We start from the raw sequence: 21,976 nt of genomic DNA on the forward strand, positions 1-21,976 counted from the left end.
TGTTGTGGAAAAGTTACTTGTGATGAATTTTAATTCATCATGTACCACTTGGTGTCACTTTTTGATGCTTTTTGAGCATTTTTCGACACGCAGAGTCCTCCATTGTTTTCAGTTCTTTGTCTTAATTTAATGGTTTGCGTGCATTTGTAAAAATAGAATTTTTTTATATAAATGTATACTTTCACTGGAGCACCTAACCCCACCCCTACCCTAAACCTACCCACTTCTGAACTATATAATACACGCAGCAGGCAAATATATGTACAGTCACAGGTATTTATTGCAAAAACTGACCATAAACAAGCAGTATAAAAGCATTACAGCAAGTCCTGTTGCATTCCGAGTCTTCTGAATCATGAATCATTAATACATTGGTTTGTAGTGCAATCAGTTTTACTGTTTGCACAATGTCCTTTTTCCTATAGCGGATAATTAAAGTTATCAAATACTTCCGCTTCAAAGAATAAGGTAGATACTGTAAAATCTACAGGTTGCTTTGTAAGGTTGTTAACATTTTACTGTATTTTAGACAATTATTCCAGAAACCACAGCTGCCAGTTTTGTTTTGTAAAAACAACAGGATTTTTCATACAGTGCATGCTGACTCTGGCTCTCAGACTGTAGATAAATAATTGTCTGTGGAACATTTGGGAAAGTGCCTCTGTTGTTTTCTAGTGTGTATGGTCTTGTAAGGTGGGATACTGTGGCAAGGCAGGCCAGTAAGTGTCTCCCTCCTGCTGTGGGAGGCAGGAGGAATGAATCCCTCTTCTGCCCAGAGCAGATGTTTCCGCTGCTTTAACAGATTTAGACACACCTGCTGCCTTCAGCTTCAGTTCAAATTAAGGTGAGACCGGTCTGCATGAGTTTAAGATCTCCTGAAGTTCCTCAGTGTTGTCTGGAGATTGTGATCTATTTCTTTATAACTAACTGGACGGGTTTCAGCTGGGTCTCACTGACGCCCGTGCTGACGCTCAACACATTATTCTGTAGAGCACAAATAGAATATAGATATTCCCACAAGAGTGCTGGGATTTTGCTTATTGCTGTCTCTAATTTTTTCTTTGTTTCATGAGTTTAGACATAATAGTACTGCAGTTTGTGCAACTGGAGCAGAATCAAAGATTATAGTTATTACATTTTTTTAATACATTTATCAAACTGCTGCTTTCTCATTATAATTGACTGATGTTAAGTGATGGAAGATTGTGAAATAATTGCATGTCATGTAGTTTACAATTAGAGTCTACTGAGTTAATTTTAACTCTGCATAAATTTGATGATTAAGTTATAATGGAATGTGTTTCCTTTCTGTTTTGTAAATGTAACCAAACATCTGATAATCCTGTAAATAAGCAGGTCATTGTCAGGTGCCATTTGTGTCCCCATAAGCCATGACTATTGATATAATTATCAGAATACTGAATTTACTTTCATTTTTTTTGACTGATTTGAAAAACCACAACAAATTCCTTGTGTGTTTGCGCACACCTGGTGAATGAAGCTAATTCTGATTCTGATTTGATTCAGTTTATTTAAGAAAATGTGCATTGTTTCAGTGGTTTATTCTGGTTTATTCACTATTACATTTTATTGGATTATAGAATTAGGTCAAAAATATTCTGACTTGCTTTTATTAAAATCAATTTTCAAAAAAACAAAAAAAACAACAACAACAACAAAAAACACAATTTAAATAGAACAAATACAATTGGATTTTACAAGAAATATGTATTTTTTTACCAATCTTTTAACTTTAAATTTTCAGCTTTAATTCAATGTGTTACTTGCCTCTTTTCTTTGTAACTTAATTATTGTGAAATTTACTAGCAATTTCCAAGTGACTGTTTCTAAATCAGTATTTTTTCCCAGTGAGAAAATATGTTGCAATAATAAAATATTCTAATACTTCAAATATCATGAATCTATTTTACCTTTATACACTGAAAAAAAAAAAAAAAAAAAAAAAAAACTTGTGTGTAGAAACAGTTTTCATTCAAAACTAGTTTCTTTACACAAACAAACGGCACATAACATAATGCATTGCCAATTTGAATATTTGAAAAAAATTGAAATAGTTGTATTTATTTATTTATAGCCTAATCTTTGTTTATTTACTTCGATTGACTTAATTTATGTAATTGTTTATTTAATGTCAATTAACATTATTTGACTGATCTGATGTATGTTATGTAGTGTTTTTTTTTTGTTTGTTTGTTTGTTTGGTTTTTTTTTTTAAGAAAATGTGCATTGTTTCAATGGTTTATTCTTAATCATAACATCAACCAGTTTGCATGTCCCCATTCATCACTATTACATTTTAATGGATTTTAGAATTAGGAGAAAGTTTTCTACTCAAGTTTTGCTTTTATTGAAATCTTAACTTTGTAGACGTACACTGTAAAAAAAAAAAAAAAAAAAAAAAAAAAAAAAAGATTATTCAAATTGTAAATAGAACAAAAAATATTGGAGTAAATTTTACAAGAAAATTACATTTTACAAGAAATATATATTTTTTAATCTTTAACATTTTTTCAACAATTTTCACATTTATTTCAATGTTTTATTTGCCATTTCTTTGTAATTAATTGTGAAATTTACTAGCAATTTCCAAGTGATTGTTTCTAAATAATTAATTTTTTCAGTAATTTTCTGAGAAAATAGATGGTTTGCAGTAATAGTAAAATTATAATACTGAAAATATTCTGACAGTAAATATTTGCAGTGATGTGTTATTTTACCATTATACACTGAAAAAAAAAAACTGGTGTAGAAACAATTTTGCACTCAGAAATTTAACAGACAAAGAAACGGCATGTAAAACATTGCATTACATGTAAATTTGAAAACTGAAAAAGGTAATAGCCTAATGTTTGTTTGTTCAGAAAATCTTTTTTTTTTCCCCTGTCTGAAGGCCTATATTATGCTGTTATGTGATGCTTCAACATTTCTGCTTATGTGTGATTAGTTCTAGGTCTATTTATTATATAAGTCCTGAATTTTTAGGCACAAATGTCATCGTTTCTTGAGAATGACGAGTGCAATCTTTTGTGTACCAAAGACGCGCGTTTCCATTCTAATATCAAACCAATAAGCCTTAGCACAACAGGCACATAAAAGAAGATCCCCCATCATTCACCGCGGTTGAGATCGTGTGATAGTGAACAAGAGGGGCTTCTGCCACTTTAATATGCCCTGACGTCATTCTGATGCAGGGCTGAGGATGACCTCGTGCGCGAGGAAGGAGAGAGAAATCAAACGTATCATATGATATAAAATTCAGCCTTGTTTTTTTGACAGCACTGCGGCCGTCAGCACGCAGTTATACGCCGGGGTCTGTTAGCGCTGTGGCCAGCAGACCTGTATCATACAGGAATGCAGGGATGCTGAGAGGCCGGCGTGTGGAATGCGCGCGTTGTCACAGCGACAGAGCAGCTTGGATACAGAGCGTCACAGAGAGCGTGAACGCGCATAAGAGAGAGAGAGAGAGCGAAAGAGATGGGCAATCAAAAACCTCACAGCATCTCTCTCATTGCAAAGGCGCCCGGAATCTCGGGGAAACGACAGCGGAGCCGGTGAGCACCATGACCGCGTTCAGTAGCTGGAATCAGACGCTCGAGATGCCGATAGATTAGAGACTTCACCGCTAAAGTCAGCGCGTAAAATCGCCGTTTGAAACGAAATATATCAAGTCTAATACGTTTAAACGGGAAGAGACTGTTGATTAGACTCATAAGAGGGGAAAACAGGTCATAGAAGTGAATTCGTGCTTGTTGTTTCGTTTTTCCCCATTCGCGCTATGATGGGAGAAGCTGGCGGTCGTTTCCAAACAAGCTTTTCAACGGACAAATCCAACTAGACTTCATTTGCGCAGACGTTCTGTTGATAACAGTTCCTCACTTCTGAAATCGTTTCCTCTGAAGCTGTCTTACGTCTGGGTGTTGTCGGGAGAAACCGTGAAACATTTCCTGCTGTTCTTGGGCAACGGAGAATCTTTTGGTTTATTCCGAGCTCAGGCTGATGGAATTGCGCTGAGCCGCGACTGAGAAAAAGAGGAAATACCCACAGATCTCCAATATACAGACCTCGGATTTCTGCCTGCGGCTCATTCCCAGGTAAAGGCACTTGTGTGGAAAATGTATTATAAATTCATCTCTCTCTGCTCTTACTGTTTGTTAGGCTGTTGTATAGTAAGCAGGGTTTTCAACTGGGACGTACGTAAAATGTTGTTGGCATAAGCGGAAATGATAGGAGCACTTTTTGCTGTTTAAACTGTGTGGTGCTGCAACCTGTTCTGAAGCCTTTTTCGAAATGCAGAGCGACAGGCGCTTCATCCGCGCGCGTTTCAACTGGGGCATAACGGGCACGCGCGGATGGTGCTGTAGCGTGCATGATTGTGTGTGTCGGGATATTAAACGTGCATATTGACCCATTTTAATACTAAGCATTAAAATGCTTTAAATTTGTCTTTCCTTTTTGGCTAGGGCAGATTCATATCTATGGCTATCCTAGTTCTCTCCAATTCCCAGGCACTGTTTTCCCACATTTTGTTTCAGCATTTAACTTTTAGTGTTTTTGCATTATATCTCAAACTTTGATGTAATACTTAAACATTTATTTTCATACAACTTAAAATATTTAGCAATCAGCAAAGTAAACTGCAAGTTAATGTCATGTGCCAAGAGTACCAGTACACTGAGTTGTAACACCAGTTGGACCTTTTAATTCTTTCCAGGAATTAGTGGTTAAATACACTTTTTATACTTTTTTTTTTAACTGTATATACCATTCCATATCACCGTCACCCAGCCAAACATTTTAATTCCCATTCAAAACAGCAAATAGAATTAGAATCAAAAATAGCAATGCATAAGCTGATATTTTATGTATATTTTGCTGATACTGCTCTGTACAATCTACTTGCCATTGAACTTAACATTCATTATATATAATTTCACATATAGAATTAAGTAAAATCTATTCAAGTAAATTTAACAAAGAAAATATGTAACTTTAGCTTGGCCACTAAAAGTTTGAGTAATTTTTACTTAGTCAAAGCTTACTTGGCAATACTTTGAATATGTTAAACCATGCATTTAATGTTTATGTTACTTAGAGAAAAATCTAAATACTTTATATCATGTAGACATCATATCTACATAATTAGTAATGTGGTACTCATTTGAACACAGAGACTTAAATACTTGGAAAAAAAATACATAGTGGCGGTAACATTCTGTGGTTCATTTTTGAGTATGAATGTGTCATTTTATCACAAGTTACCAAATCTAACAACAAAAGCAATGATAAAACTGTGTAAATACAGCTGGAAAACAGGACAAAATCAACTTTATTAATTATCCATGCACCAGTGCATGATAGAAACACCAGTATCAGGAAAGTTGAGATGGTTTTAATAAATTTTATAATGTTTATATTTCGCTTTAACTTCTACAATTGAGTACCAATATAGAATTTACTTTTTGTTGTTTTTTCTAGTTATTGCCTGAACTGACTTTTTCATGTAGAAATTACATTTGTTTTTCTGTAGTATTTACTACACCACAGAATAATTTTTATCAGTGTATATATACTGTAGGCTATATATCATATCACATATATAATCTACTATTCATTAGCATGATCATAAATGCAGTTCAGATTCCAAGTCAGGGGTGAAATTCTGTTTTTCTTTTTTTAAATAAATCCTTTATATTTGCACAAAGAGGCATACATTCTGTTAGTAGTGATTTCACTCCATGTAGTCCATTTACAATTTGTTAAACACTGCTTGGGCTTCCCTTGTTTTTTCTCTTAACATATTTGAAAATGCTTTGACGTCATAAAGCGCGAAAATTAGATTATCAAAGAATCACTCCAGCCCCCAGCATCCTTCTCTGTCCTCCTGCAACACACACTTACACATACACACATACACTCAAACACTGGAACGTAAACCTTTCACCGTATATCAAAGACAAGTAATCGCTGGTTCACTGATGTGCCGAACATCTGATGGGAGGAGAGGTCGAAGCAAGAGCAGCAGTTACCCCCCACACACACATAGTCTGAAAGAATGGGCCACATTTATATGCTATCCTAGTATGGCCATTCCAAACCTAGTGGATAGCAGAATTGAGAAGAGACAGAAGCGCTCTGTTCTGTGAGCAGGGAATGCTGAGCTCTCTCTCTTTTTCTCTCTGGCCCAAATAGCAGATATGGAGCTCACTGTGTCATTTGGGAGCAGTGTAATGGATGGAAGCAACTGTGTGACTGTCCTTGTGCTGGACTGATTTGTTACTGTAGATGTTCATTTTTCCACTCGCTGCAAAACTGTAGAGTTTAAATTGTGTGTGGGTTTTGGACTGTAGCTTATGGACTGTACCCAGACACCACCCGTATTTGTTTGCTGAACATTTCATTTCAGTGCTTTTATGTTGCTGCTATAACATGTGCCACTCTTTTCGTAAGACTTTCTACTAGACGTTGAAACAGGGTTGTTGGGATTTGCTCCCATTTGAGGTGATAATGTTGATGTCATTGTCATGCACATTTTTCTTCTTCCCTGCGTTATTAATCAATTACTTCAACAAATTATACATTAATTGAAACAAGTATCAACATTTAACAACAGCACGCGGAAACATGTTTTTAGAGTGTTATTATGGAAAAAGCATATTTACAACATGACACATTTTGACTTATACAGTTGAGGTCAAACGTTTACATACACCTTGCAGAATCTGCAAAATGGTAATTATTTTACCAAAATAAGAGGGATCATACAAAATGCATGTTATTTTTATTTAGTACTGACCTGGATAAGATATTTGACATAAAAGGTGTTTACATATAGTCCACAAGAAAAAATGATAGTTGAATTTATAAAAATGACCCCTTTCAAAAGTTTACATACACTTGATTCTTAATACTGTTGGTACCTGAATGATCCACAGCTTTGTTGTTGTTGTTTTGTTGAGTGATAGTTGTTCATGAGTCCCTTGTTTGTCCTTAACAGCTGAACTTCCCGCTGTTTTTCAGAAAAATCCTTCAGGTCCCACCAATTAGTTGGTTTTTCAACATGTTTGTGTATTTGAACTCTTTCCAATGATGACTGTATGATTTTTAGATGCATCTTTTCACTCTGAGGACAACTTAGGGACTCGTATGCAACTATGACAGAAGGTTCAAATGTTGCTCCAGAAGGAAAAACCATGCATTAAGAGCCGGGAAACATTTTCTTCTGGGAAACATCTTCTGCAGCTTCTGAAGGGCAGTACTAAACAAAAACTATCATATTAGGCAAAATAAGAAAAATGTACACATCATTCTGTTCAAAAACACAGCTGTGGATCATTCAGGTAACAACATAGTATTAATAATCAAGAGTATTTAAAATTTAGATTTTATTTTCTCTTGTGGACTATATGTAAACATCGTTTATTCGAAATATGCATCTTATTCAGGTCAGTATACTAAATAAAAAACAACATGCATTTTATATGATCCCTCTTATTTTGTAAAATAATTAACCTTTTGCATATTCTGCAAGGTGTATGAAAACTTTTGAACTCAACTGTATGTAACTAAGTTAAAGTGCATTTGTTATTTTATGTCATTTTGTGGAGATACAAGTTATAATGTTATATAATAGGATATAAATAGGAGTTTTTATATAATTTAAAAAGATTTCTACCTTAAAAAAAGATTAGAGGATTGTTAATATGAGAAGTGTTGTTTTTATTGTCATATGTTAGTCAACAGTATGCGTGTGTGTGTATTAACATCGTCATTGTCATGAATCCCAACTAAAAATTTCATTGATTTTGTTGATTATCAGCACAACAGGCCAGTCAAACTCATGCCAGACTCAGAGAACGATTTCTGTAAGAGCTTCATTGTCATGCTGGAACATAAAAGTTCTTGGAAAGCACACAATTCTCTAGAATGTCACTCACTGTATTCTGTAACAGTAAGTTTCATCTGCACTGAAATAGTGAAACCCATTCACAAGGCGGTTTCCAGACACTTTTGGCCATATTCAGTAGCATATTTGTGTACAGTAGTGCAATATGTAGACGTGTCATTTCAGCTATTTGCTGCGTGTGTGCGTGTCAGCAGCAGCACCAGACAGCATGTCTTGTTTATTCATGCAGAAGCTTCGGATCAATGAGCTCTAATTGATTTCAATGAACTGATTAAAGACAGGAAGGCAGGAGGCCACATCGTTGAAGGATATATGAGCATGTGTGCATGTGTTTTATGTGTTTGATGCCTTGCTGGAGTATAGACTCTGTGATCTCACAAGATGGAGAGTCCAAACATATGGGTGTAGATGCACACAGAAGTGAATGTGTGTGTGCTGGTCTCGTACCCTGCAACAGATGGACTGGACTGAGCCTGATAGGGAGTTGGACACCATGCTCTTGAATCTCCATGTGTTCATCTAATAGTTACTGATTTCTCGGTAGTCTAATACTAGGACTGCATACCCATATTTACCTCGCCGTTCGTTCACTTTGTCCGGAGTGTGTTCATTCAGAGCAGCTCATCGGATTCGTTTATGCTCGGTTGGGGCTGTGAGATATGTGTGTGTGTGTTGTATTGTCATGGATGAATTAAGCTGGGGGATAAAAGGTAGTGCTGTCAAAGGTCAGATTTGATGGTTTCCCCTGGTTTATGTCATTTCTATCCGCTTTTGTTGTACAGAACCTATCCAGGTGTTTAGTGGTCTTGGATCAGAGCCTGTGTGATGTCCAGATGTAAGGGATAGATTGAGGGGTAAAGTGAACGAGATAAAAGCAGGATTCTCTCACAAACACGCACACACATTCTGGATTCTCTCTGGTCATGCATCTCAGAGCTTTAAGTCAATGCTGGCCATCATGTCACCACTCGGCAGCCATTTTAATGAGATCTGTGTCCTCACTAGGGTGTGATGGTACTCCTGTCTCCTCTGGTTTGTGTTTTCCCTCCCTCCCCCTTCGATAGATTGTTCTATTCTTTTTTGTTCACAGCACCTCACTTATCTCTTACTCATAGGCTCTCGTTTTAAGGTTAGAGCAAGGTCAAATGCTCAAAAGAATCACATTCGCACACACGGCTACCACGGTGTGTGAAGTATACCCTCACATCGGTGTTATAAAACAGACCAGTGAAGAGGGCCAAGCGGATTAAAGACATGAATGAAACCATTGGACACACACATAGACTTACACACACTCGCATTCACATCCCTCAGTGTGTGAAGGCACCTGTTGGGTTGTAAGACTTAAAGGTGATGTGTGAAGAGTTGCAGCTCTGCAGAAATTCGATCTTCCCAAACAGAATTCTGCTATGTATTCCATATATATATATATATATAAGCTACAAAGTTTTAGGTTGGTGAAATTTTTTTATGTTTTTGAAAAAAGTCTCATGTTCACCGAGGCTGTATTTGTTTGATAAAAGTAAAAAGCTAAAAAGTAAAAACAGTAATGTTGTGAAATATTATTGCAATTTAAAATAACAGTTTTCTATTTTAATATATTTTAAAATTTGTAGAATTTTAAGCAGCCATTACTCCAGTCTCATGGTCCTTCTGAAATCGTTCTAAAATTAGGGCACTATGATTTTTGCGATGCAGATGGAATCAGGGAATTCAGTCATAAAAATGGAATTTACTGTATAACGTGGAATGTCACAGAATTTGGCAAATTTTGGATGAATGAATCTAAAAAGTAGGTCAGTACACTGAAGTCAAAACATGATATGGACTAGTATCGGTGAATATAAAGCCACAAAATACTATTTAAATGTAAATCCTGCATGCTCTGTGTGAATGAATGGCACAGACGCACGGTTTCGTTTACTTGATTGATCATGAAATTATTTTTAGAAAAGAAAAAAAAAAACTATATAGCTAATATATATAGATGTATATGTAGATGTGATGTGTGTGTGTATATATATATATATATATATTGATCCTGAAATTATTTTTAGAAAAGAATATATATATATGTGTGTGTGTGTGTGTGTGTGATATCAAAAAATAATGGGTTTTCCAGACAGTTCTACCGCCTACATTGTCTCTGAGGAAATTGCTTACTTTTAGCTGTCTCTGCTTTGGGATAAAAATATTTTAACATCAAAAAAATACACACTTCACTTTTAACTCGAAGTTTATTGTGGCAGATTTGTCAGCTCCCAGAGTGTGTTTGACGGGACAAATAAACCCACAATACAAGCAGCCGGAGCAGATCGCAGGTTTCCAGGGCATGACGCTGTGAAATTCATTCAGTGTTAATAAGAGCCGTCTAAAAATATATTCACTCAGGTGGGGATGGTGTTAGCTGATGTTTTTCCTGTTTATGTTTAGAAATCTGTTTAAAATGCTGTGTTTAATTCATCATCTGCTGTTCGTACATTCTCTCCATCCATCTAATGGAAATCACTGCAGGTTGAACACACAGGTGTCGCTGAAGCATCAACAGGACATGTCTTGATTGCATCGATCCGCATTGATATTCAGTTTAGTCACTGCCACGAGTCACGTGACCAGCGCAGCAAGGTCACTGCTCGTCTATGGCCTGATTTCCTCTTCCTGCTGTTGAGGGGATTTGAGTAAATCCGCATTGCACGATGACGCTCAGCTAGATTAGTATATTTATTATGTAAGACACGCGCATACACACACAGACACTTGCACTTATATCTGTAATCATATTCTGTCAAATTTTGGGGATATAAATAGAAACATTAGTTGCCAGTCTGTCCTCGAATGGAATTCAAGCAATGCATTCACCATCAGAGCAGCGGGTTGAAATGCATTGAGTGGGCTATTACACCATTTCCTTCCTGTTCTGTTAACATATGCACACACACACTTACACACACAGAATGAGACTATTAAGCCAAATGGCTGCTCTTACGGCAAGTGGGTCCTGGCTACTCCTGGTAACGCTGTGAATTCTGGGAAACTGATATAGTTTGAATATAGATGTTAATCTGGTATGATGGACACAATAAGATCAAGACCTAGCCATTTAACTGCTAAAACAACCCGTTTTCTTGATTCGTCTCCCGCTTTACTTCTCTGTCCATTCAGGGTGTTTGTTTAGATAGTCGTGTGTGTGTGTTTTGACTGTCTGCTGTGGGTGCCTGGGTCTGTCTGTGCCCTTGTCTGAATGTTAATGTATAATAGGCGTTAGACAGCACACAGTAAGTGCCATCATAACGGCCTGCGATATGACAACCGACTGTCACAGGCAGGTTGCTGGGGACAATAACGAAGCACTAAACATTCCGTCTGTATTTTCTATCGTCGTTCTCCCCATCTTTTTCTCTCTCTCCCTAAAGTCAACATGAAATAGCATTTGCGCTTTACTTCCATAATGTGGCATATTTATGAGTTAAACAGGATTTTTTTAAATAAAAAGGGAAAAAATTAGATGCAGTCAAGGACCTGATTGGTTTGGAATTTCCTTTATAATATTTTTCTTGATATATCCCTTTTTTTCACAGTGTTGCACCAATACCATAGGTTCTATTAGTAATATTTTAATTTATTTATGTGTTTATACAGTCTCATTTTTAATAGTGGTCAACTGATGTTGGCCAGTATCAGGCATTTTTAATTACTGGCATCAGCCAATAATGTTTTCAATTTGGCCGATATATCAAAAGCTAGACTTTAATTTTGACAGCGCTAAAAATGCCAGCACCTGAGTGCATGGAACTCCTGTCTAATAAAGTTCTGTCTAACAAGTCTTTTAAAGGAACACTCCACTTTTTTTGAAAATAGACTCATTTTCCAACTCCCCTAGAGTTAAACAGTTGAGTTTTGCCATTTTCGACTCCATTCAGCCAAACTCTGAAAACTCAAAAATGACCATATATAATGACTATAGTGACACGGAAAAAGAAGAAGTTACGATTTTCTAGGCTGATATGGCTAGGAACTATACTCTCATTCTGGCGTAATAATCAAGGAACTTTTCTGCCGTACCATGGGCTCTGTCAGCTCTGCCGGCTGCAACTCTGCATCTACACAAACTTAGTGCCAGTCACTTTCAGACGCTGCGTAATATCATTGCGCCTGCTGCACCCATGGTATGGCAGCAAAGTTCCTTGATTATTACGCCAGAATGAGAGTATAGTTCCTAGCCATATCAGCCTACAAAATCGTAACTTTTCATTTTCCGTCAGTCTTAGTACATGATGTAACTACAGAAGAGTCAAGTTTTAAATAGGAAAAATATCGTCATTTTGTATGGTCATTTTTGAGCAAGATGCTAACGGTCTAATCGGATTCAATGATCTATGCTAAGCTATGCTAAAAGTGCTACCGCCAGACCTGGAGACGTGGCTGAATGGATTCAAAAATGGTAAAACTCAACTGCTTAACTCTAGGGGGAGTTGGACAATGAGCCTATTTTCAAAAAAAGTGGAGTGTTCCTTTAATCTCTAATTTAATTGAATTATAAGAAATGAACACCACATTGTGTTTATTAAACAAATAAACAAACAAATACATCAATAAATAAACAAATAGAAAGGATTCCTGGTGTAAAAAGACTTCTAATTTATTCATATTTTTAACTATTTCTTTATTTTTTAAAAATACTATAATAGGATTACAGAACCAAAAATTTGCCAGCTAAATAAATCTATTTTACTATTTTCTATTTTTTATTCGTTTTAAATGATTGTATCATTCATTTTTATCTGACTTATTTCTAGTTTAGTAAATATTATATAAAATAATAAATTTTATTTCAACAATTGTTATGCACGTTTTCTTATTATCTTTAAATTAAATCTTGTGATATCATATATATATATTGGCTCTTAAAAGATATCAGCATTAGCATCAGATTTTTAACATTTTTAAATGATCAATCAGTCTTTTTTGGTCAGTTTGGCCAAAGTATCAGAATCTGGACTTTTATTTTGACAGCACTAAAAATGCCAGCACCTGAGTGCCTGGAGCTCCTGTCTAATAAATTTGTCTAATGAAGTATTGCAACAAGTGATACAACTTCTATTTTATTAAACATTTAATTTAATTGTGAGAAATTAGCACTATAGTGTTATTATTAAAAAAAATAATAAATAAATAAAAAATAAAATAAAAAAGCATTCCCGGTATACAAAGACTTTCTAGGTTACTGTCACTGTTGGTTACAGTGTTTACTTGTTTAACAGTTGCTTTATTTGTGAAAATACTATAGGATTACAGAACCAAAAAATTGCCAACTAAAAAAATCTATTTTTCTATTTTCAATTTTATTTTTTTTATTCAGTTCAAATTATTGTTTCATATTTTCATTTTTCATTTATTTATATTTAATTTAGTAAATATTACACAAAATGAATATAAATTTAATTTCAGCAGTTAGCATCATCAGATAGCAAAAAATCAATATCGATCAACTACTAATTTTCAGTAGTTCAGCTATTCAAAAGCAATTTGTCTAAATAACTGGATGTTGTTTAGACAAAGTATAATATTATGAGGTAGTTGACGAATATACACATACTTTTTCAGGCTCCGCTTTTTTCTTTTAGCTTCACCCGCTTTTTTTTACCCCCTCTCTTCCTCTCTGTCTAGAGGCATTTCCACACTGAGGACATGACTGTGTGTCTCTGGCTGGCTGGTTATGTAGGTTAAGGAGGGCGACGGAGGCACTGAGGACTGAGCGCTGCAGTGCTGCACTTTGGGAGGATGATGTGATGGCTAGAGCCTCTCTCTCTTATTCTCTCTCTCTCACATTTTCTTTTTTCTTCTCCAGAGCACTGCTGGTCCAAATACTCCTCTGCAGTGCAGGGTTGGCCACTTGACCTGTGTCAATATTAGAGCACAGCAGCTGCTCCTAGATCAGTGCAGCAGGTGTTTTGGTTGAACTTGAAGTGAAAGAAGAGAGGATGGAGAATGGGGCAGCTAATCAAGGATCTGCACTCACTCCCTGATGCACTATGTACTCTTTCTGAAAGTACGCTTTTAACCCCCCATTTCTCTCTCTCTTTCTGTCTCTCTCTAGTGCTCTGTTTCAGACTCTGGTACAGTGTGTAGCTATTCTTTTAGATGAAAGACTTGTCATAAATCTTCTCAAGAACGTTGTCTGTCATATTTCACCTCAGCTTCAAAAGAGAAAAGAAAAATACATTTTGCATAATAAGTGTTTTTTGTGCAATCAAAGTTTTTTTTTTGCAATTGCAAAAACAGTGTTTAAAATGGTAATTTTTTTAAGGTACAGTACAGTAGCATTGACAAAAAAGAGGATTTAATTGCTTAACTGAATACTTATACATTTTTATGTAAATATTTATTATATATAAAATAATGTAAAATATCATAAAATAATATTAATACACAATAATAAAAAAAGCAAAAATAATGCAGTAATAAAAAAAATCCACAATAATAACGATGTGAATATATTTGAAATATATATGTATTTTTTTCTGTTGATTTGGGGTTGAGATATTACCTAGACATAGGAATGAGAGCAAAGAATTGTAAAGGATTGCCAGTGTGTTTTGTCGTTTTGTTCATCCTTGTTACTGTCACAATCAGCGGCGAAAAAAATCCACACTGAGCCAAGACTTGAGCAAAAGAGACTGAAGGAAGGATTCAGAGAGAAAATAGGAGGGAGGGAATTAAGTAAGCTCAAGTCTCCAATAAAAAAAAAATGCCTGACACGGTTTTCTTGGCCGATTCAGCTTGTTGAGTTGTTCGTCTCTTCCTTCTCTTTAAGCGCTGGGCGTTGCGTTTGGTGCGCTGCCATTTTACACGTGAAACAGCGGCTTTTTCAAGATTCATTAATCAGAAGGCTCTTTCTTTCCCTCAAGGCCAAATCAATTCAGCAAAAGAACAAAAAGTGGAAAAAGATAGGCGGATCCAGTGAATGCTTGTATAGATGAGTTGGCATCGTGTTAAAGGTTTCCAAAGTCACTTCACTCAGTAGAGTTCAGTTGTAAGAATAGTGTGTTAATTGCAATGTCAGTAGTTCACGAATTCAGTAAATATTAAAACAGCCATTTGTCTGAGTCATGCTCTTGCTATTTGTACATAAGCTTGCTGTGGTAAGCATGTGGATAATGTAAGTTTGAATGTAGTATGCAGTGATGTCTATGAAATTTTGTTGGATTGTTGTTGCCTGCCAGATGAGTGTGATTGCTTGCAAAATGAAATCACATTATCATTAGCAAGCACCGCTCTTAAAAAGGGCAAAAAAGCCTTTCCTCCACCAAAAAAGCCATTTACCCGCACTAAGAATAATGGGCACCTGGCAGTTGGTTGTGGTGCATCGGATATTGCAGCTTGTTCTGCCAGCACCACCAATTTCAGAGCGACAGTCATTTGGGACAAAGTGTGCTGCATCAGAGACATGGACACGTTAACACCCTGCTGGACAGTGGAGGATGTTAATGTCACTCACTGACAGGCTCTTGGGAACGGCACATAATATGTTGCAGCTTTTTTTGTTCACAACACATAGTATGGCATAACCCAATGAAGTGGGATGTCACTTAATGCAATCCCATGGCTGGCTGAAACACCAAAGAAAAGAGTTTTTGAAAGCAGGAAGGAAAATTAAGAATTGTACTTTTTCCCTTTTTTTGAGGGAACTAAACATGTTTTCAAGAATTAGACTAATTTCTTGCAAATCATGCCTCTCATCTGTGAAAAGAGGAATCATATAGTCTCTCTCTGGCCATTTTAATTGCTTTCTTAAAGTAGACCTATTATGCTTCTTTTTTCAAGATGTAATATAAGTCTCAGGTGTCCCCAGAATGTGTCTGTGAAGTTTCAACTCAAAATACCCCACAGATCATTATTATATAATTTTAAAAATGCCCATTTTGAGTGGAAGTACAAACACACTGTTTTCGTGTATCTTTAGATGCAAATGAGCTGCTGCTCCCCACCCCCTTTTCCAGAACAGGGCTGTGCCTTTACAGCTTGTACCTCAGATATTCAGCCAAAAAACATCTGTTTGGTTTTGATTATCATGTCTATTGCGCTGAAATCATGAGTTCTAAAGCCATTTAAATTTTTGGAATTTCGGAAAGCTGAATAAACAAGCTTTCCATTGATGTAAAGTTTGTTAAGATAGGACAATATATGGCCAAGATAAAATTATTTGAAAATCTAGAATCTGAGGGTGCAAAAAATTCTAAATATTGAGAAAATCGCCTTTAAGCTGTTCAAATGAAGTTCTTAGCAATGAGTATTAGTAATCAAAAAATATGCTTTGATATATTTACAATAGGAAATTTACAAAGTATCTTCATGGAACATGGTCTTTACTTAATATCCTACTGATGTTTGGCATTAAAAGAAAAATCGATAACTTTGACCCATACCATGTATTTTTGGCTATTGCTACAACTATATTTGTGCTACTTAAAACTGGTTTTGTGGTCCAGGGTCACATATACAGTGTACACATCCAAAGCACACACACAGAAAGGTCTGTCACATGGCATGTGAGTACTAAACTAAGTACTAAATTCTCTTTCATGTCTCACTGTGCTTAAACTGTCAAATACACACACTTTTATGTTAAAAACACACAAGTTACAAAAACAGTCGGTTATGTCTGTGAAGGTGAACAGCTGGGAAGAAATTGCATATTTATATTAAATCTGTGTGGCAGCAGCGCAATATATGTGACCCTGGACCATAAAACCAGTCTTAAGTAGCACAGGAATATTTGTAGCTACAGCCAACAATACATTGTGTGGGTCAAAATTATTGATTTTTCTTTTATGCCAAAAATCATTAGGATATTAAGTAAAGGTCATGTTCCATGAAAAAAAATCGTAAATTTCCTACCGTAAATTTATAAAAAACTTAATTTTGACTGGTTTTGTGGTCCAGGGACACATATAGTAAATAAATAAATAAATACACAGTTTTTTTTTCTCTGTCTTCTGAGGCTGGTACTCTAAATAGCGTTCTGTGCTCATCTGTGCAACCAAAAACAGAACAGTTTTTTAAAGCATGCTTTACGTAAACTTTTGTGATGGCGTAGAACCGGTACACCATTGTCATTTGCAAAAACAAAATGACACACTGTGAGTTGAAACATGCAGAGTAAGGGACAGTAATTAGGACTGTAACGGTTCACAAACTTAACCAAATTGGTTTGATACGACACTGTGGTGTCATGGTTCGGTATAGAAAAAATAAAAAAATGCCAGAGAAATGTATCTTTTTTTTTTTTTTTTATGTATTAAAACTAACGTCATAAAGTATAATTTGTTTTTTACTTTGAACAACAGTCACATTTCCGATCAGCGGCAGGAATCAGGTTTCATTTATCACATGAGGAAAGTGAGTCGAGGTGAGAAAGACAAGAAGTTGGCGAAAGATTTAGTTTCGAAACGAAATCAAAAGCGCCTTTTTAAAAATATTTTAGACTTTGGAAGGCCTATTGACTTTTGCCGTATATATCTAAGATGATATCAGGCCAGTTGCATAAAAGGTTTAGACTAGTCTTAAACAGTCAGCTCATTTTTTCTTTATAACTGGTCATAATTTTTTTTTTATTTAGTTACAGAAAAATGTAGATTAGTCTACAATGAATCCAAAAAATAAGACTACTATTACTATTTGGTTAACTGCTAGTTGGTCCGACTAGTACTTAAGACACTATCTTAACATAGAGGCTAAGTATATGCAACTGGCCTGATTTTGTGAGCTTTTTTTAACATTCGTTTCTTATTTATTTGGTTCCACAGTTTTTGCTGATTTTCAGTATTTTATATTTAAACTTTGTGTAAGTTATTTGTTATTTTATAGCAGGCCTAAATCATGGTCTATTTGCATTCATTTTGTTAATGAATTAAACATTTTATGTTTATTATAAGTGAGTTTTTCATAGTTTTGTTGTCAATTAAATCAATTGATGCCGAATTGCTGCTAATTCGAAAGTGAAAGCATTTACAAGCAATTTAAAAGTGAATAAAAACAAGGAAAAGAGGGAAAACTCTAACAAACTACCGTACCTCACCATCACAACTACTGAACTGCACTAAGAACATTGAATTTCACATACTTTCCACTCTTTTATTTTCCAAATGTAATAGGATTAGTCCAACGAATTGAATCGAATTGAAAACCTCGTACCGAACGGTTCATTATGAATACGTGTATCGTTACACCCCTAGCGGTAATATTATAATAAGATCCCCTTCCTACGTCACGGGGGAGCGAAATTACTGTTAACCAAAGTTACTGGATTGTCCTTTCTCACGTTTTCCGGGGATGCACCGGGGACCCAATTATAGCACTTAAACATGGAAAAAGTCAGATTTTTATGATATGACCCCTTTAAATTGTTTTAAAATCGTAGCGGTGCCAAGGTTGCAAGTACACTGTACAGTTTTGACCTCATTTAATTTATGAATAAAATCAATTTAAAACTCTTTTAATTGAGTGGAAGTATCAGAAGTGATTGTGACAAGTTTAAGATGAAGATGTTTTTATAACACCATGATGAAAACATCTTTGTATTGATCTCGTTTTTGGACGGAAGGTTTTTCTTTCTCTCTCACACACCTTTATGTCTGTTTGAATTATTGAAACCTTGCCTTACAAAGTCATTGTTAGTTAATCACACAGAGCAGATCCATGCATCAGAGAAGCACAGTAGCAGCAATCTCCGAGCTTTCAGACATAATGAATCATTTGCAAGCCTTTCTTAAAGCCCATCAGATGAAATGTCAGCCGTTTTAATATTAATTTCAATGCCAATGCGGCCAATGTAAACAACGTTGTAATTATAGAAGACTACATTTCCCATGACCACCCTTCATTCTTGCAGCTTTTCTTTGCTCTTTCACCCCACTTCCCTCGTTCACGCTGCTCAGTCTCTCTGCTTAATTAACCATTGATCAGCATGCTCATAAATTAGGCCTCCAGAGAAAGGCTTTCTAAGCCTCCTACTTCATCCATTCTTCCCTGTAATTCAATAGACGGGGCTCGAACTGCTGCGTTTAACCACAGATGTGTCATTTTTAATGGACCGAGGGACATTTTTCACTTCCTTAACCTTTTCTTATTGTCTTTTTAAAACCTTGTTTGTTATTTGTAGATGTATGCACTTTCCTTCGGGGCCATAAAAGGTTAATCAGCAATGTTTTCATTCATTTCTTCCACTGGGATGGGGGTTGAGATTTAAGCTTCAGTCTAATTAGGATAGACTGGTATCTCCCTAGCCCAAACCAGCCCGCTTCCCACTTAACCATTAGCATATTCTTCACACACACACACATACTCACACATACACGCTGTGTCAGAACCTAATGAGGCAAGCCGGTTGCTAAATGGATCAGGACCAGGAACATGTGTCTGTGGGGGCAATCAGCAGACATGATTTAGTGGGGCGAGGCCTCCCTGAGCCGCCGAACTCGGGGTTTAATGCTCAGATGTCCTCGGAGGGGAGTACAGCTCTGTGAAGCACATTACCATGTCCGTTTCGCCATATCTCTAATAAGCTGAATGCATCACAGTGTTGCTGTGATGTATGGAGGAGTTATTTTGTTTTGTTTGAGAGGGGAATCTTCTAATGACGGCCCGTTGGCGTTGTTCGATGAGGAGAGTATAATGAGTCAGGCATCCAGGTCATTTGTATTACCTTGCTGTAGTGCACATGCTGGAATTTTTATTTCCATTTGTTTCTCTCCTTTCTCCTGCAGAAGGATGTTATCTGGTGTACAAATGAGGGTGGTTCAATAAATGCGTATTGAGTTGCCCAAGTCATTGATAATTTTGTAGCTCCTCCGAGCAATTGTTTAGTTCTTGAGTGTGTAACGCCACACTTCAGTTACAGAGTAGTGATATTCAATGAATGTACATAGTGTTTTTTTCCTGTATTACTGAGATTGTAGAGGAAACATTTTTTTATGTTGTTTTTAAATGTTAAAAATTAAAACGTAAGTGTTCTGATTTAGCTTCAGGCAACTGATTTAGCTTTAGGACCCATGCATTACATTGGCCATCAAATTGCTATCCAAAATTTCACAGTGCCAAAATTGTTTATCATACAAAAATGTATAATAGAGTACTGAAATGTATTAATTAGTTTCTTAATGTCACTTGGATTATTTTTTATTTTTTTGAAATCCAATAATTATTAATAATTCTCCAACAAAACACATTGTTGTTGTCACAAACTTTATTTATTCTTGTTATAAGTTTAAATATATTTATTGTAGTCTGGAGAATTTGAAGATACACTATTGTTCAAAAGTGTGGGATCAGTAAAATATAAAGAAATATAAAAATACCCTGCTCAAAAAGTAATAGATTTAAAATGCATTTATTTTATGCTAAGTATAGTTTAGTTCTATTAACATATTTACTGACATATCGCTTAAAACCTACTAATATAAAAATTGTAATTGAACTGTATTTGGAGTTCTACTTGTGCACAATGCACATTTCTTAATATTAAGCCTAAAATATGTTTTAATGTCACTATTGATGAGAATTGTATGGTCTTTAAATGCAGAATATTTAAAGTGTACCAACTTGTAATAGTTCCACTTCAGCACAATCAAATATACTTCAGCTCTACTTACGCACAATTAAAGTGCATTACACTTGCACAATTAATGTTCAAGTACAAACTTGCACATTAATTGAAATTTAAAAGTTGCAATTTAGCGGACTTTAAATATATTAGTTTAGTGTACTAAAAGTTGAATTGCAGGGTATTTTTATTAAGTACATAATCTATGTATATGTATTTGTAGTATACTTAGCATTAAATAAATTTATTTTAAATACATTTTAGTATTTTTATTTGTCACTAGGGTAGATGCATTAAATTGATCAAAAGTGACTATAAAGACTTTGAGAGCTTTGCCATCGCAGGAATAAATTATGTTTTACAATGGAGTTCAGTTCTTTTATATTGTAGTAATATTTCACAATATCATTGTTTTACTGTATTTTTGATCAAATAAATCCTGTTTTGGTAAGCATAAGAGACTTCTTTCAAAAACATTAAAATCTTACCCCCCAAACATTTAAATGATAGTGCGTGCAATGCATTTTGTTTAAATTGTAATATTATTTTTCAAATTGTGTTGTTGTAGCTTAAAATGCATGGAACTAGCAAAGCCAAGGCCATGAGTTTAATTGTTTGGGAATGAGTCTGTGAGATGTATGTCTTTAATTCAATGAAAATCAATGTACAAGAGTCTCCCAAATGCGTAAATAATTTTATATCTGAAACTACGGACAATAGCTTGATTAGCTTTCATTCAGCATTGTTTTCCCTTCTGTCCTTGACCCCATCAGAACAGATCGTTTGAGAACCTCTGCTGTCGCGTATGGATATTTTGTATTCGCAGTGGTTGGGTTCTGGCAGTTACAATGAAAAGCGAATCAACACCGTACACTGGGTGTACATGCACATTTCCACCTACTTGATTGATGGTGGGGGCAAAGAAGCTAAATGAAATCTGTCAAATAAACTTAGCATCAGTTTTAGTTGTTCAGTCTCTCGCTTTCTTGGAGTCACAGAGTGGAAACCTCATGATGTTACTGTACACCGTGTAACCAGATGCAACACAATAAAGTGCCAAGCCATAAAAGCTATATTTTCCATGAACCAGCCCTAACCGGCCATGACTGCGACAGGCGACAGAACACTTTGTTGGTTATTTCCTTTCTATTTTTATAGCCCCGCCCACTGTGAAATCCCATTGAAAGAAATCTCTTTCTACTGCATATTAAACATCAAAGATGTTCTGATTGCCTGTGATTATATTGCAGCACTTTTGCTTCCAATGAAGACAGACAAATGACCTGTTCCTGGAACTTGTCACTTCGCATCTGGTTAGGACATGGTGTAACAATCCACCTTAGATGCTGTGAATGAGGCTGTCAGGATGTTGACGATTGCTTTAGTAAAGCCTTTTTCAGCTTCTCTGTCTGTCAGTTCACCTGATTCTCATTTTCTCTATCTTCCTCATC

General features: G+C 35.6%; 1 protein-coding gene across 1 annotated transcript in view; it reads left to right on the forward strand.

Moving 5' to 3' along the window:
- The first annotated feature begins 3,297 nt into the window (after window positions 1–3,297).
- The window catches only part of nlgn2a (neuroligin 2a), a 188,325-nt gene continuing 169,646 nt past the window's right edge, over window positions 3,298–21,976 (forward strand). Inside the window, 1 exon segment of the mRNA XM_051115785.1 lies at window positions 3,298–4,112. The gene's annotated coding sequence lies outside the window, so the exon portion shown is untranslated.

Source organism: Labeo rohita, chromosome 7 (assembly GCF_022985175.1).
Source record: "Labeo rohita strain BAU-BD-2019 chromosome 7, IGBB_LRoh.1.0, whole genome shotgun sequence".
In the NCBI taxonomy this organism is placed as follows: domain Eukaryota; kingdom Metazoa; phylum Chordata; class Actinopteri; order Cypriniformes; family Cyprinidae; genus Labeo; species Labeo rohita.